The sequence below is a fragment of the Hoplias malabaricus genome, chromosome 2, assembly GCF_029633855.1.
Source record: "Hoplias malabaricus isolate fHopMal1 chromosome 2, fHopMal1.hap1, whole genome shotgun sequence".
NCBI lineage: Eukaryota > Metazoa > Chordata > Actinopteri > Characiformes > Erythrinidae > Hoplias > Hoplias malabaricus.
Window position 1 is genome coordinate 62,843,329 of NC_089801.1, and position 18,426 is coordinate 62,861,754.

At 40.1% G+C, this 18,426-nt stretch overlaps 1 pseudogene; it reads left to right on the top strand.

The window, feature by feature from the left end:
- The window catches only part of LOC136677793 (hemicentin-1-like), a 122,405-nt pseudogene that overhangs the window by 87,757 nt on the left and 16,222 nt on the right, over window positions 1-18,426 (top strand).

The window sequence follows — 18,426 nt, forward strand, 5'->3', positions numbered from 1 at the left end:
TGTAACTGTGTCCAGATCCTACAGGTGAGGTTTCACCTTCTTTAAACCGGGTGTAGTTCTGCACAGGTGGATTAGCATCACTGCTGCAGGTCAGAGTCACTGAACTGTCCTCCACTGTTTCACCAGAAGGACGGATGGACACTGAGACACTCTTTGGACCGTCTGGAGGTAGAATAAAACCGTGATTAACACTTTATTATATGACTTGGCTGGTTAGCTACATGTTTGACACGAAGAAATGGTGTAAATGACAGGTTCTGTCTAAATATTAATTACGTGAAGTGCGGACCACTCCTGATGTGAGCAGGGAAAGGAAGAGGACTTGGGCTGGAGTTCTGGGCAGCTGTTGCTGGTAAAGATTGAAGCTGGATCCCAAAAGCTCCCGTTCAGAGAAATGCGACTTTCTCATGTGCAATTCTGGGATTGTTGATTTGGGAACGGATGTAGCTGTGATATGCCTGAGAGGACCGTTGGCTGTGGGGTTGAATGGTGTGATCTGATTGTCCCTGATGGGAGGCTGTGGAAGCTGTGCCCATTTGGCCAGTGGGTAACTGCTGAGTAAGAGAATGTGACGGAAATGAGTGTGAAACCAGTATTGTGAAAGTATGGATCTGGATTCTGTGATAAATAGTGGGTCAGTTGGTTGAGCATTCTGGGAATTCCTAAGATTGATGATGAGGGGTTCATAGGGAGTGGAGAATTTAATTTAAAAAAGATATACATGGGTTGTTTTGCAGAGTTGATCGGTTCCTAATTGTTCCTAATTGCTTCCCTGCACTAAAAATTAAATATAAAACAAGTTGCTGAGAGAAAAAGCCCAAAACCTGCACCTTGGCTCTTCAAAAAAAAAAAAGGCACATTTAACCCCTTCATCTCTTCTGAGATATGCCTCGTCATATTTACTTGTTTCCCCTTTGGTTTTTCATTTGCCTCGCTGCACCTCCCCCTGCAGTCGCTCCACGCCCCCACTTTGGGAACCACTGCTTTAAATGAATACTATGTCTTTACTTGTTGGTTTGCTCTTATCATTTAATTTTTAAGTTTGATTTATTTTATGATGATAGTGTTAATACACTGAGTTATATATTTTTCTGAGCAGGTACTTGCTGAACTGCAGCATATGAAAGGTACTGTTTAAATAAAGCCATTGCTGGTGAAACGATCTTTTCTCCTTTCACTTTACTTTCTGTTGTCTATGCTGGATATCTTTAGAAACACACACACACACAAAAGATGGATGAAGAGTTAGATGAGTTACTAGAGCTCGAGTCAGTGATGGACCTTATTCTCTAAAGTCCTCTAGATGGAAGAATAAACCAACATTATGACATCACCACACTGACCACAAAATGAGCTCAGTACCAAGGTCTGAATGTTCAGAGGAAATAAATGAAAGAAAATAGAGCCGTTCATCAGTAACTCAATCTCTCTACAGACAGACAAACAAGAAAGCGTAAATTCACTGATTAAACGAAAGATGTTCATCATCTCACTACCAACTTAGTATTCTACAATATACAACAGTTTTCTGAATATACTTTTAGCATTTAATGTTTTATAGTCTACAGTTTCTGATGAGAATGATAGTCTAGTTTATACTTCATTAAGGAGGGACAACTGCAGTAAAAACAGGAAGAACAGTGTTAGTGTTTGTGTAAACGAGTCTGCACCACTTTAACCATCTACAGTACGGTCTGAGAGATTAAAGTGATTAAGTTCTGGGTCTCTACATATGTTCTTTCACTTAAAGAGAAGAACGCCGCTTAATGATGGTAGGAACATATTCTTATTGCTTTAGAATTTGTTAAGAGTCATTAATTTATAGTTAATAATAAAGAATAGTCACACTGTTAGTCAAGTGCATGTCTTTAACAGGGGAAATGTAGCAGTGATATGAGAACTATAACCCCCTCTATTTAGATTAAAAAGAGTCTAGTCTATGTCTAGTTTATACCTCATTAAGGAAGGGCCAAAAGTGTGAAGACAGGAAGAACAATGTCAGAGTGTGTAAAAATAGGTCAGCAACACTTTACCCACATATAGTTTTACTCAATGTTTTTCTTAATTTGTTCTTTGTGTTGAAGAGATGAACGACGCTTAATGAAGGTAGGAAAAGACTCCCCCTCTATTTAGACTAGTTTATGTCTGTTCATGTGGAATATGTCTGCTACTGCAACGCTGCAGTTTCCTTCAGGATCCACAAAGTGTTCTCTCTATAACTGTAGAAACACTGCTATGTAACACACATCTAATGTTCAGTGCAGTAACAGTGTTTAACTCAGAGCTCTGTGTCTGCACTATGAACATGGTTCTGCAGATTTAGAGATGTTGCTGAGCCTTGAAAAAGTAATGTGTCATTTCTGATCATCCAGGTTTCACTGATGGTTTCACTCAGAATGTCTCTCACTGTTTCTCTGCTGTTTCTGCTCTTCATCTCTGGTGAGTCAGAGCTGTCACTCCTCATCAGATATAATCTCCACTCTGTACAGTTAGGAGTTTATTATTATATATCATCCTTTGGGGCTGTGTTAATGTCCTGTCTTTAGTCCTGACTCTAGATCTGATACAGTTCTGTTTTATTAAACCCTACTCTTATCTCGTGTTTGGAAATCCTCGACTCTAAAGAGGTCAGTAATCATTTGATCAGTCTGTTACCAGAAACAAAATAAAATAAACAACTGTGAGTTAGTTCTTCACACAGCTATAAAAATTAAAATGTCCAGACTGAAGTGTGCTGAACTGGAAGTGTGAAATACTGTAACAGCGTCCCCTGTTGTTTCACAAAGTGTCTGCTGCAGTTTCCATTTCCCAAAGCCTTGGTCAAATTTAAGAGCATTAAATAATATGTTTTTAGACACACTCCAACCTCTAAGATAGTGATTTCTGTTCTCTGTGTTGTACAGTGTGCAGTGAGTTGTGGGTAAGTACAGGACACAGAGGATACACTGGGATCATCCTCCAGATCTCTCTGAACAAAGGCTGTATTTCTCCACTGTGTTTGGATTTAATTCTCTTCAATTTTAAATGATTATTCTCCAGTTGTTTACATTATTCACAGTTTTCAGCACCATCTCTACATTAATGTATTTAGCAGGTATTTATCCACATTATCTTCTGTAACACTGTTCCTCTCTGGAGTCAGGATCAGATTGAACTCAGAAACTGTTGTTGTGTAACAGCTATCGTCCTAAACTCAGTCCTAATGGAAGTTCTCATGGTAATGTTACAGATAAAGATTAGATTTTAGAGTGAGGTTATTTCTGGAATATGACCCTGGTCAGTTTTACTGTGTGTTCAGTGTTAACAGTTCTCTACAGTGTGTTCGTTTCTGCAGCCCTCCCCCTCCCCAACATTACTGACAAATCTGTGGAGTTCAGCTGAAGAGTCTTAGTTAAAGCAGCAATCTGCACGACTGAGACACTCACTGTAATTATTCTTCTGTATTGTGTGTGTTGCAGGAAGTGTTGCTCAGTACTGGTGGGGTGTGTATTACAGCCCTCAATCTATCTGTGCTCTAAAGGGGTCTACAGTGACGATGGGCTGCACTTACACATATCCATGGAGTCATTCAGTCCAAAGAGCTTTCTGGAACAAAGGGTGGTCTGTAAATGGTGAAGAGCCTCCTGATCTGTTAAATGACCCAGAGTACAGAGACAGGGTTCAGTTCACTGGAGATAAACAACACAACTGCAGCCTCAGACTGAGAGATGTGACAGAAAAGGACCAGAGTAAATACTACTTTAGATTTATAACAGATCAGACTGGAGGAAAGTGGCAAGGTGCAGATGGAGTTGATCTCTCTGTCACAGTGTCATGACATAACAGAAAGCTGACAGTCGCGGAACACAGTAAACAGTCTTTTTAATGTCGTTATCCAAAAGAGTAATCACAAGGCAGGCAAAGTTCAAAAACAGGAGCAAACAGTACCTCAGAGGATGGACAAAAACCGTAGTCAAAAACAGGCTGAGTTCGAAAACCAGAGAACGCAAACAATACCAACAGGGACAAGACAGGAGACGTAAATCGGGAACACAGGCAGGAAGTACGCAACAGGAGACCGTCAGACAAAGTACAATGGAACGCGTTGTATGCGTGGGAGAACCAAAGCAATACTCGGCAGGGAACAGTTCTCAGAGTGAGGTATATATAGGGAGACAAACAGGTGTGTGTAATTAGAATTCTGGTGAGGGAGACCGGCGGGTAGTCATGTGACTGACAGGTGCATTCTGGGAATTTGAGTCCTGAGATGTAGGCGTGACACACAGGTAAGATCCATCAGCAGAAATAAGACACTGTACTTCACCAGTCCTTCACACCACAGCAGACATAAAGGATTTAATGGTTAAAAAAATTGGGGACCAACATTTCCAAACTAATACATTACATGTGCTTCCCCAGGATGAGAATTTGTAGCTGTGATTCTGGGAGATTTACCTGAGACTTGCCCAGCATTACACACATATTAATGTTACTGAATGGTAGTGTTGTGTGACAGTAAACTTCTTACATTTGTTTACCAACTTTTTCTGTAATGTGCTGCAGGTCTCAAATACAGGATCAGATTTTTATTATCAAATGAATTTAAATAAATTTCATAATCTGAGTTTTTTTTTATTTAAATTTTTCATAGAGCTCCAATTGTTTGTCAGATTTGGGGTTGTAAAATACTTTGTTTCTCACCTCCTGCAGTGCTACAGAGTAAGAACCATAAGATCTCTAATGGATTTAATAGATGTTTTACCTGTTAATGACAGGATTAGGAAAGAGAACACAGTGCTCAATGAAATATTGCCATTGTGAAAATATTACTAGAGGAAGTAATCTTTGTCCTTCCACAACAGAAAATACTTTGCTTAAGAAGAGAAACATCTATTTTAATCCCCATAGGGAAATTAGTTCTCTACATTTAACTCATCCATGGTAGTGAACACAAGTGAGCAATTCTTCACACACAAACTAGGGGCAGTGAACATACACACACACACACACACAAGTGGAGCAGGGGGCTGCCAACCACCTCAGTGCCCGGGGAGCAGTTTGGGGATTAGGTGCCATTCTCAAGGGCACTTGAGCTGTGGATGATTTTTTTTTTCTTGCCGGTCCTGGGAAGTTAACCAGTGACCCTCCAGCCTCAAGGTTGCTTCTCTAAACTCAAGGCCACGGTTGCACCCAATTTTATTTTACTTTTACGAAGAAATATTCCCATCATCAGTGCTGTGTTCATTCAGTTAATATGAGAACAACTGAGTGTGTTTTCTCTTATTTACAGATCTGCAGGTGGAGGTTCCTGAGACAGTGACAGAGGGAGATAAAGTCACTCTCACATGTAAAACCTCCTGCAGTCTGACTGACAGTCCAACATTCACCTGGTACAAAAATGGACAAGATACATACTACAGAACTGATCAGCTCCTCCTGCAGTCAGTCAGCAGGTGGAATAAAGACAGATATCACTGTGCTGTACGGAGTCCAATGTACCTAAAGTCTCCTGACGTCACTCTGAATGTCAGATGTAAGTACAGGATCCTGAAGTGTCATAATTCGACCAAAGACGAAGATTAAATATTTCACAACCAAGTTTAAATGAATAATATGATAAACTATGATTTACATTTTTTTCTCCTAATCACACATGTAGATGACCAACCAAGTTATATTAGAAAGTGTATAGTGTAATGTGTCTCTCTACCTCCAGACGGTCCAAAGAGTGTCTCAGTGTCCCTCCGTCCCTCTGGTGAAACAGTGGAGGACAGTTCAGTGACTCTGACCTGCAGCAGTGATGCTAATCCACCTCCAGAGTGTAACTGGTTTAAAGGAACATCATTTTTATCAAAAGGAGGGAACTACACAATGAACAGGATCCGCTCTGTGGACAGTGGAAAATACAAGTGCAAGTGCAGTAATGAACACGGAGAGAAATACTCTGAAGCTCTGACTCTGAATGTTGTGTGTAAGTGAATAATGATTTGTTTAATCAGACTCTGTGTCCTGTGATGATCAGATCACTCACTGCTGTTATTCTCTGATGTGTAGATCCTCCAAAGAGTGTCTCAGTGTCCATCCGTCCCTCTGGTGAGACAGTGGAGGACAGTTCAGTGACTCTGACCTGCAGCAGTGATGCTAATCCACCTGTGCAGAACTACACCTGGTTTAAAGAAGGTGAAACCTCACCTGTAGGATCTGGACACAGTTACAGTGCTCTACAGAGTGGATCCTACTACTGTGTGGCTCAGAATGAGTACGGAGCTCAGACAGCAGCTGCAGTGTCTGTCGGTGTAAAAGGTATTAAAAGAGAAATGGATGCTGTATCACTGACGGTCTGGTGGCTTCTGGTAGAACGTATTGGTACGTTGGTACATATGGTACAACATCTCCACTGGCTTCCGCTCAAATATCGTATTCAATTCAAAATTCTTCTACTCTCCTATAAAGCCCTTAATAATCTCACTCCTTCATATCTGTCTGATCATCTTCTTCTCTGTAAACCCTCCCACACCCTCAGGTCCTATACTGAGGGCTTTGATGCTCTGGAATTCTCTTCCTCCACTGAATAAACAAAATAATTCTCTTTTCATATTTAATTCTAATTTTAAATAATAGCTTTTCACACTCTCATATTATCTGCCTCAAGCCTAATATCTTCTTTCACTGTGTCCTGTCCTGTTATATTACGTTTTGTCTAAGAGTATGTATCAAGGCGTTCTTATGTTTTCCATTGTATTTTACAAATTATAAGCGTCAATGGGTTCCTGAAAAGCACTACATAAGTACAAATTATTATTATCAATGCAGCAAAACTACAAATCACTGAAACATCTAAATGCATGAGGAAAAAACATACATTTCAATAGAGTTCATAGCAATGTAATGTTTAATCACTAATGAATCACGCTGATACATCACTCACTTTTCTAACAGCAGGAGGAGGAAGAGTGTGAAGAACAGAGTGGTGGAGGATCAAGATAATATCTACTAGTGATGTGTCGGTCGCGAACGAACCGGTTCAAAGAGCCGGCTCTTGTAAGTGAACGATGAGGGCCGGTTCCCGTCTAAGACCGAGCCATTTTTTCTAAGGCTTGTCATATTATGGAATCAGATTTGTGCCAAAAAAGAATCGCACAAAAAAATTCATCTCAAACGTAAAACTTATAATTTTCAAACAAAATATCCAGCTCTGACCTTTGTGCTCCATGGTTTTAGTGCGTGAGCTGAGTTCTGCGCGTGCTCTCTGAGTTTTGTGCGCCAGCTGCACGAGTTTTGTGCGCATGCTCTGAGTTTTGTGCGCCAGATCCCTGAGTTTTGCGAGCAGTTTTGGCACAAAGCTCTCGCGTGGGCGGGACTTCTCATTGGTGCCTTCCCATTGGCTAATGAGTTTTTGAGTGACAACTCAGTGCCCTGAACGTTGTTCACGACTCTGAGTGCAGGAAGCGTGTGTATTCGGCTTTGGGATTCCGCTTTTTGCAGAATATAACGCATTACACACACACTCTTGTATGTGATGTCTCTCTTTTCTCTGAGACCTCCTGTAACAAAATGCACATAAGGCATTTGTTAAAAACAGATTAACTGTGATCTTCAAAATAAATTTGAGCATTTAAACCGTCTGACAGTGATTAGGGGAAAGGGAAGACCCTCTATGTTAGTACAGGATAGGTTTTTGAACAGAAAATCAAGCACTCATAAATAATATTTTACAAATAAACGCTCATTTATTCTGTTTCACGCGGAGTAAACAGACATTAGTGTGCATTTACCTCAGATCAGTGTCTGGTAACGAGAGACAAACAGGTTTGTTTTCACAGTAAAATCTTTAATGTTTTGATTTAGACAGAACATTACCTCAATATCTACATTTATTGTCGGAGTTTGCAGATATTTCATAGTTTTTAAACAGTAAAGTACAAAGAGAATTCGTGTTTGTGTAAAATTGCTAACTCTTTAATGTTGAAATCTTTCCTGTCTCTCCGAGCTGAGCTGCAACGAATGACGTGGGCACTGAGTTGTCACTCAAAAACTCATTAGCCAATGGGAAGGCACCAATAAGAAGTCCCGCCCACGCGAGAGCTTTGTGCCAAAACTGCTCGCAAAACTCGGGGATCAGGCGCACAAAACTCAGAGCATGCGCACAAAACTCAGAGCTCACGCACTAAAACCATGGAGCACAAAGGTCAGAGCTGGATATTTTGTTTGAAAATTATAAGTTTTACGTTTGAGATGAATTTTTTTTGTGAGAAAATGACCGAAAGGAAAAGAAGCAGTATTTTCAAAAACTTGGCAGATAAGGACAGAGAAGAAACCAGATCAACCCCTCCAAGCTGAGACACTTGGTTTTCCTGAATGCCAATCTGCCTTCCTAAAAATAGTTGAAGAAAATGTTAAATCAGTTAAATGTTTGTTGACAGTTGTGTTTTTTTTAATCACTAAAGTTGAATGCTGCTATCTTGCACTTTGCAGAGTATTTGTTTATTTTATTATCCAGAAATGGATGATTATTTTAATTTAATAAGCTATTTTGTAAAACCTACCTTTTGGGTTCCACTGGCTATACTTCAGAGTTTACAAGTGATTTTTATTAAGGTGTTTAAATAAAAATCAAGTTATTTATACAATTGAATGTGTGAGTGCAATCAGTGAGTTATTACAAGACAGCCATAAAAACAAACGGCCATTGCAACACTATTATTTTTAATATTGAACAATAATATTTTGTCCATATAGTCATGTAAAATGTAGGTAATATTGTTCTGTGCCAGTGGAAAAAAGTGGTAAAACAAAGAGCCATTTAGGAGCCAAAAGAGCCGGCTCCCCAAAAAGAGCCGAAATTCCCATCACTAATATCTACCAGGTGAGGGGCTCGTTTCTCACCTGTTGAGTTGATGTAGTGGGTTAGAGCAGAGTAAACACTCCACTCTGCAGGAGCGCCAGCAGCTGGAGTCATTACACATCTCCACCTGTAGATGGCAGTACTGATCTAAGACGAGTCTGTAGAGAATCACAGGTGTGCAGTAAGAGGGCTGTTCAAGGAGCTGATTCTGAACTCTGCAGTTTGAACACAATCTGTGATTCAGTCTCAGAGCCATTGTCCACACACTTAGAGTGGTCTGTAAGTCTAGTCTGAGGTGTTAACGGACTTGATGTTGGTCAATGAGGACTTGAACTGCTTCTGTTCTCTGACCCTCTTCTCTCCAGAAGTCTGACCCTAACACCAAGGACGACACATACACAGCTCTCCACCCCATGTCCAGGTCCTCTGATGATGTGTACCACACACTCGCAGTAAGAGTCTCTTCAGAAACACACTTCACTCAGACATTCAGATTCATGAAGAACTCCTACACACCTCAAACGTCTTTGTCTCCTCCTCTGCTTCATTCTGTCTCTCCCTCAAACAGACTGTCCATTCCAGTCCTTCTGATGATCTGTACACAGCTCTGGATCCTCAGTCCCGCTCTCCTGAGTACGACACTCTAGCAGTGAGTCAATCCTCTTCTACTGAGGACTGTTTAGTAGCTCTTTAAGACACAGCAGAGTCTCCACTGTGGAGTCTTCTTCACCACCATCTGAACAGCTTCTCCTTCCCCTTCTGTGGAGCTTCTACTGGGATGTGTGTGTTTTCTTTGATCTTATTGTGTGTGTGTGTGTGTGTGGTGTGTTTCTTTCAGATGGTTAAAAAATAAGGGCGTTCAACAACTTCCACAGTTCCCATAATGCACTGGTAAGAGGAGCCAGCAATGACCAACACAGAAAAGCCTTACAAACAGTGAGCAGCTTTTGGGAGGATTCATTTATTAACGGATGTAAGCGGTCAGTTTAACACAACATCAGTTTCAGATCATCACTGACTCACCAAGAACAAACTGAAGGAAGAACAGTGAAAGTGTGTATGTGATTGTTTGTGTCTTAGTCTCAGTCTTAGCCTGGTGTTTTGTCCTTTTCCTAACCTTTAGGATTCACTCTTTAGTGTGGTCTGATTCATTATTATATCTGTATATTTATATATCTCTGTATGTTTTACTTCTGTAGATAGTATACCTCCAAATAACACCATCCACAGACTCGTAATAGAGGAGAACAGAATCTTTGTCATTGCTACTGTGGCATCAGCACTGTAGAAACTGCACTATGTTACTTTAATAACCAGGGTGAATACTTCAAATGAGATCTACATAACCCTTTACACCGCATTTTACGCCCAAGGGGAATTCTGCAGTTAGCAGCCACTAATATTGACTGAGGGAATCTGTGTCCAATGAGTGGCATATAGCACTGACTTTAGCAGCTGCAAACTTTGACCAAGGGAGTATGTGTCAAGTTAGTGGTCTGTAACACGGACTTGATTAGTCCCTTACATTGACAGAGGGAGTCCATGTCCAGTTAGAGGTCTGTAACACTGCAGTTAACTGAATGTAAAATTGCAAAATAGACTGAAACTACCAGTGTGTATTGACGGGGGAACCACTCTTCATTGCCATATGACTGTTACAGTGAGTTTAAATGTAGTGATCATTTTTTAACTCCATTGTCTGGTGCTGCTCTGTACTGTCTTTTGGGATCCTTTGTCCTTTGTACTATTCTTGTAAGTGTTTTGTGGTTCTTAAAAATTGTAATATAATTTATAATTTCATAATTATTAATTATTTCACTGTCCTTTATTGATTGTTATGAGTTAAACAGTGAATAAATAGATAAATAGTGAGGGTGAGGATGTGATATGGCTTCAGGACAGTGCTGTAAAACTATATAACACAATGCAGCAGTAGTGGGTGCCCTGGAAGAAAAATACCAAATATTTCTCATAAATTATATATCATTTTTACACAGATATCTTATTTCTACTGCTTCAGTTTATATCATTCACTTCTGTTATTATATTAAATCTTTGTGTTTAGTTTTGTTTTGTTCTTATTTTTTATTTATTTCCAAGTTTCATTAACTTTATGATCATATTTGTATTATACTGAGTTATATATCATTATTAGCAGGTATTTTATGTTTGTTAAACTGCAGCATATGAAAGGTACTGTTTAAATAAAGTCTCTCTAAATAAATATCACGTACTTTGACTTTACTTACTTCTAGAGCTCATAATGGTCTCTAATGTTCTCTGTGCTGTTTATGTTGAGAAGTAAACCACACACACACACACACACACACACAGGTGCAAGCGTGCAACAGTGCCACACTAGGAAACGTGACAATAAAAATAAACGGTGAACAACAGGTAGGGGAAACTGTAATGGACTAGTCACTGTACACTGCACACAGTGGGGGAAGTAAGTGAGATAGAGTGCAGTATGCAGTAATTGTGTTATAGAAGGGGAGTGTGAACATTGTACAGATGTTTAAACACTACACTAAATATCAGCAGAAGGTAATTAATTAGATTAATTTTAGCCAAAAGTCATTATTAAAAAAGAGAAATGTGGGTGTACAGTGGCCAGCAGGCGTGGTGTGTGTTCTTTTTTTTGGTTTGTTTTGTTTTGTTTACCTCGGTCCCTAGACACTGAAGGCTTTGGGGAAGATGATGTTGAAGAGCCTGGTGGTGAGAGCCTGAATGCTTCTCTATAGTTTTCCAGATGGTATGAGTGTGAAGAGTGTGTGTGTGTGTGTGATTATTCTCAATGCTGGTTGCTCTGTAGATGCAGTGTGTAGTGTTAATATCAGTGATGGAGGAGAGAGAGAGACACACAGATGATTTTCTCAGCTGTCCTCAATATCCGCTGCAGGGACTTGTGATTTGTGGAGGTGCACTTCCCAAATCCAGAAAGTGATGCAGCTGCTCAGGATGCTTTCGATAGACCCTCTGTAGAACACGGTGGAGGTGGGAGATGGGAGATTGTGCTTCCTTCACCCTTCACAGGAAGTAAAGACACTGAAGGGCTTTCTTGGTGATGGAGCTGGTGTTCAGGTGAGATCCTCTTCCAGGAGAAACTTCTGAGGATCTCCACAGTGGAGCTGATCTTCAGTGGAGAGAGATCACACCCTGTTCTTCAGTATTCAACAATCATCTCCTTAGTTTTGTCTGTGTTCAGACAGGTTGTTGATTCTACACCACTCTGTTAGCTGTTCCACCTCCTCTCTGTACGCACACAGAGTTCTTGTCATCAGTGAACTTCATGATGTGGTTTGAGCTGTGCAGTGCTGCACAGACATGGGTCACAGAGTGAACAGCAGTGGACTGAGCACACAGCCCTGTGGGGTCCCAGTGCTCAGCGTGGTGGTGGTGTGTACATAGGGGCCTTTATTGTCCAGGTGTGGTATCATGGCTATGGTATCATCTGTGGAGTGGTTTGGATGAAACACAAACTGCAGGGATCCTTTAAAGCAGGCAGCAGGGTCTTGATGTGCCTCATGATAAGCCTCTCGAATCACTTCATGATGATGGGCGTGAGTGAAACAGGGTGATAGACATGACACAGGAGACTACATAGGCTCAGGGATGATGGCAGATGCCTTGAGGCACTTTGGGACGATGGCACTGCTCAGGTCGATGTTGACTGTTTGCTCGTCTGCATATCCTCTGTGCACTCTGCCAGGAATGTTGTCTGGTCCAGCAGCCTTTCGTACTTTAGGTAGAGTTTCCCTCGTCTCAGCTGCAGTAAGACACAGAAACTATGTTGGGAGGAGGGTGCTCTTCTCACCGTTGTGTCGTTCTGTGCCTCAAACCATATGTAGAAGTTGTTGAGAGCATCTGGGAGGCTCTGGAAGCTGTGACTGTGCGCCTACTATGCCTCGATGGAGATGGGGTCTAAGACCCTCAGGAGAGTGTGTACCTCTGCAGTCTTCCACGGCTATTGGTTGGAGGGTACGGTGATGGTCCTGGAGACTTGTTTGTGCACTCTGCACTTGCTGAAGTAGCTGGTGACAGTTGATGTATACTGTTCTGAGTTGGTGTAATTGTTGTAGGTTGCAGTTTCCCTAAACCTTCACCAATCACTGCACTTAAAATAGTCCTGAAGACCAAAGATGGCTCTTGCTGGCCATTTTCTCACCTGCTTTCTGACTGGTCTGTGGTGTCTGGTGAGAGGTCTATGTGCTGGGATACAGAAATGCGAAGGGTATCCGGGGTGGGGGCGGGGCTTACTCCTGTAAACGCTGGGTATATTTGTGTAAACCAGGTCCAGTGCGTATGCTCCTCTTGTTGTAAAGTTCATATGTTGGTAGAATTTAGGGAAAACTGAATGAGATTCCCTCAACTGAAATCTCTAATTACATTAAACTGTCCATCAGGGTGTGATAGTGCAGTTCACTATAATCGCACAGTACAGTTCACAGAGTGTCTTTGTGAAATATATACTCTGAAAATGAGCACTGCTGTTAATTCCCTTATAATATAAAAGTGTCTACACCTAAAAGAAACAAACTGATGTAAACACACATGCCTCCACCGTGAGCCTAACCACACAGAGTTTCTATCAGCGTGGAGAGTCTGTGGAGCTGAGTGGTGACGTTGGGAACTCTCACTGACCTACGTCTCCAGGAAAACAAAGCCTCAACTGGCTCTATATTCTCTCTGTGAAAATCACTTAAGTCACATGCAGACATTGGAGAGCAGGATGGATGTGTTGACTTTGTTGTTAACATAGCGTGGACACCCACACACCAACTGCCCTCTTTTTGGCCTCCAGGATCTGGAAATGCTGAGAATTGGAAGCTTGGTCTCTGAGACAAGCTGAGACCATGCAGCTCCTCCAACATATCACTGTTTATGCTGTGGTTTTATTTTTTGAGGTGTAGAAGTGTTTGGTAGTGATTTAAACAGACACTAGATTTTCCCGTCTCCATGCGATAGAAAGATGAAATGAAATGAAACATGTTAAGGATTCTGTTTACAGTGAAATCTGAGCAGAAGAGAAAGATGAGTTTCTAGAGATTCAGATCTCAGCCAGAGATGGACCTGATGGCGCAGTGGGAGTAGAACTCTTCTTACAGATGGCAGCATAACCCAACAGTAGATGACACACTGTCTATAAGGTCAGCTCCCCACTGAGGTCTGAGCGCTGAGAGGAAAAGGAAGTTCCACTGAGAGAAAATAGAGCTGTTTATCAGTCACTCAATCTCTCTACACACAGATGAGAGAGAAAGTGTAAAATCACTGATTAAGTGGAAAATGTTCATCTGACTACTGCCTTAGTATTCTACAACATTCAACAGTTCTTTTAATATTTAATGTGTTTATAATCTACAATTTCTGATGAGACAGAGTCTAGTGTCATGTCAAGGCCCTCTGCCTTAAACGACTGGCTTAGTGATCTGCCTAATTTTAAAAGAACAATTGTCATATATTAGTTTGAGTAAGTGTACTGTGAACTGCTGTTGTGTACCACACTTCACGACACTATTGTTTCATGGCATGCACGAAAAGCGGGAACTTCCCGTTGCTGTGTTTTACCTGCTGCCTCGCTATCCTGTTGTGAGTTGTCAAGCCAAATAAAGTTACATTATCAAGTAAACCACTGCCCGTCCATTCTACAACAATAAAATGTCTTTAAACGATTTCACAGGTTTCAGGTTAAAAGAAAAATGGTTCCATTCTTTATTTGAAGAATTAAGGCTTTCCTTAATTTTTTATGCCCTTATTGGTCAAGGAACTGTCAACACCTGGCTTCTCCTTGTTCTCACACATCACACCCATTGATCATTATTTCCAAATGATGTGATTATTGTAGACTGTTAAATGATGTTCAGCCAAGGTTAAAAAAATAACAATCTCAGACTTCAATCCTCAGTGAGGCACTCAGGCCTGGCCTGGCACTGAACTGGTCTCTCACAGCTGCCGTCTGCAGATAAGGCAAAGTTGATAATAAAAATTAAAAACTATCACTATTTCAGGCCTCATCCTTGGATCCAGCAGTTTCTCTGATAATAAGACTCAGTTTTTCTAAGAGCCTCTGTTCACATAAAGAGTGTTTACCAGAATTCTGCTGAACTACAGTGGGCTTCTTCAGCGTCACTGATAAGCTTTCTTCAGCCTCACAGAGCACACAGGCCAACTCAGAGAGAACAACATTCACAATTTCATCATTATTAATTATAGTTTTTTACATATAACATCATTATTTTTTAATCTGTATATTTCTATATTTAATAATTATTTCAATGTTCAAGACATTTACTTCCATCACTATTCTCTGTTTAGTTTATACCTCATTAAGGAAGGACCGATATAGTGAAGACGGGAAGAATGATGTCAGAGTGTGTAAAAATAAGGCAGCAGCACTTTACCACATATAGTTTAACCCTAGGTTTTCTGCATTTGCTCCTTGTGTTGAAGAGACGAATGACACTTAATGAAGGTAGGAAAACACTCAGTGCTTTTGGAATCAGTAAAGAGTCATTAACTCATTGTTAATGGAAAGAGAAGTGAAGTGACTCTAATATTTGTGTTGTCTTTAGGTTCAGAAATGTAGGTTGACTATTGGTCCCTTGTGATCATTTCTACTCTAAAGCATCTACTGAGACGCACTGTTAGTGAAGTGCATGTGTATAACAGAGGAAATGTAGCAGTGATATGAGAACTATAACCCCCTCTATTTAGACTAGTTTATGTCTGTTCATGTGGAATATGTCTGCTACTGCAACGCTGCAGTTTCCTTCAGGATCCACAAAGTGTTCTCTCTATAACTGTAGAAACACTGCTATGTAACACACATCTAATGTTCAGTGCAGTAACAGTGTTTAACTCAGAGCTCTGTGTCTGCACTATGAACATGGTTCTGCAGATTTAGAGATGTTGCTGAGCCTTGACAAAGTAATGTGTCATTTCTGATCATCCAGGTTTCACTGATGGTTTCACTCAGAATGTCTCTCACTGTTTCTCTGCTGTTTCTGCTCTTCATCTCTGGTGAGTCAGAGCTGTCACTCCTCATCAGATATAATCTCCACTCTGTACAGTTAGGAGTTTATTATTATATATCATCCTTTGGGGCTGTGTTAATGTCCTGTCTTTAGTCCTGACTCTAGATCTGAAAAGATGAAGATATGATTTTTTACAGAAGTGAATCCTGTCTTAGTTTAGGACACTTATCTAATCTCACATGACCTTATCCCCTGTTAGAAAATCTCCACAGAGTTCAGCAATTATTACATCTATATGTCACCAGACAGAATATGTAAATAAATGTCAGTTAGTTAATCACACAGCTATAAAAATATTATAATGTCCAAACTAAATCGTGTTGACCCGGTGTGAAATACTGTAATATCGCCCGTAATTTTCCCAGGTTTAACTTCTGCAGCATCCTTTTGCCCAAGGCCTTTACTTTAGTGAAATTCTAAGCTGCATTGAAGTTTGTCTTTAAAATATTTCATTGCTAGTACAGACCACGCTCGTAAAGGCTGAAGGAACTCAGCTGAAGTTTTTTGGGAGGAGTTCAGGGTGGCTTATGAATTCAAATGAAGACGTACCTCAAAAATGACAGGAATCCTAAGTGGTATTTGATCTCAAGAAAAAAAAAATTAAGATACAAAACCACCTCAAATCTTTAAATGCAGTTTGTATTGTTCTATTTCTGTTAAATGGGTTTTCTTGTAAAAGGCATATGGCTTTCTCAAAACCTCATTTAACAGAAATAGACCATGATGTTGAACAATATTTGTTTTCAGGTCGTTTGAGAGTTGTTTTGAGGCTCCCATGTTGCCACTCTTCAGAGAAGATGCACAGAGGAGAAAAACCTGCAACTGGCCCCTTAACCCTCTCTCATAATTAGATTCACCTGTGTATGTAGGTCAAGGGTCAATGAGCTTACAAAACAAATTTTGTGTTCCAATAATTAGTGCTAAATGTATTCAAACGAGTAAAACCTGCCTAATTTGAATAATTATGGCACATTTTCTGTAAATCCTATAAACTTCACTTCATTTCTCAAATATCACTGGGTTCGTCTGGTATATGATATATTTAACTGAAATCGCTGAATCCGAAAAACCAATGATTCATAAAGGAAAATAATGATAATTATCAGGGGTGCCCAAACTTTTTCACACCACTGTATATATGGGGCTGAGGGGATGAGTTCAGGGGTGGTCCTATTCCCAAGATTATGTTATTACATAATTTCCATTAGGCTTTTAAATATGACCAAATCTCATAATAAACTGCTCCACCATTTGCATTACACAGAAACATTTCTCTTTGTTTATTTTCTTATTTTGTGTGACACTCACCAGACGCCTGTTATATTGTGACACCAGTAACAATGAGGATTACAGAGAGCAGTGGGCTCCATAGTATGAGCTGTTGTCCTACTGAGGGTCTGCCTTTCTGAGGCTGAAGCCAGACTTTGAGATGCAGCTAACATCATTTTTTTTTTAATTCAGACCATTTTTGTTTCCCTAACACACCTCATTTTAAATTGAAATTTCAGTAAGTAAACTTACTTACTTAGTAAGACATAACTGATATCTTACTTACTTACTTAGTAAGACATGAAGAATTTATGTTCTTTTTGGACCGTTCCCAAAGTAATTAAAATTTAGAAAATATCAAAAAGTTCCAAAATACAACCTCTCTCCTGAGGGAGGCGTGCTCGTTCCGGAAGTTTTACAAAGACCAGTCGAGTGAAGTTCAAAGCAAATCAAAGTATTTATTACAATACTGGATCCAGGAGAACTAATACATAAGAAACGCAAAGTGCCCTTTCCACGCAGTTCTGACTCATCGCATCTGACTCCACAGTTTTATACCCCAAATGACGTATACCCTGCTGGCAAGGTGTTTCTGGCTGATTAACATATATTAATATGCATAATTAGACATGTTAGTACTCAGGTTTCTCGCGTGCAAGTTTCACATGCACCTATGACCCCAAAACACTCATCATGCCCTTCTGACACTGTAGGTTTTATTTCCCACATTCCTTTTCTGTCACCAAGATTCAGAGGGGTCACTAATGGACTTAAGGTCACTGAGATGCCCTAAAGTTCAACTGTCCTAACTAACACTTGTAATTTATATTACAAGCCTAAGTGCAGATCTGTTCAATGTTAGAGGTCTAAGAATTTAGAAAGGTGTAAATACTGAGTCAGCATGCCAGTTAGTTTGCAGATTCTAAACTGTTTAAATGCATGGTTAAAATACTGGTTAATCATTCATCTGAGTACATATAAGACACAAGATTTCACACAATTATAAATGCTTAATTTTAACTAATCATTTAAGGATATTTGTCCACTAACACAAAGTAATAAAATTGTTTTTACAACAGACACAACTGATATCAGCTTTCCCTCCATTTTCACATGAACACGGTGAGATTCTTGATTCTGACTGCTAATCACTAACCAGTGTCACTGATCATTTGCCTAAACTGATATATGTTGGTTGTGGGGGCTACTTATTCAAATTAACCATATTATAAAGCAGTAAACTTGAGTCATCATTAACAATGGCAAATTGAGATTTTGAATGTCATTTACTCAAAAAGT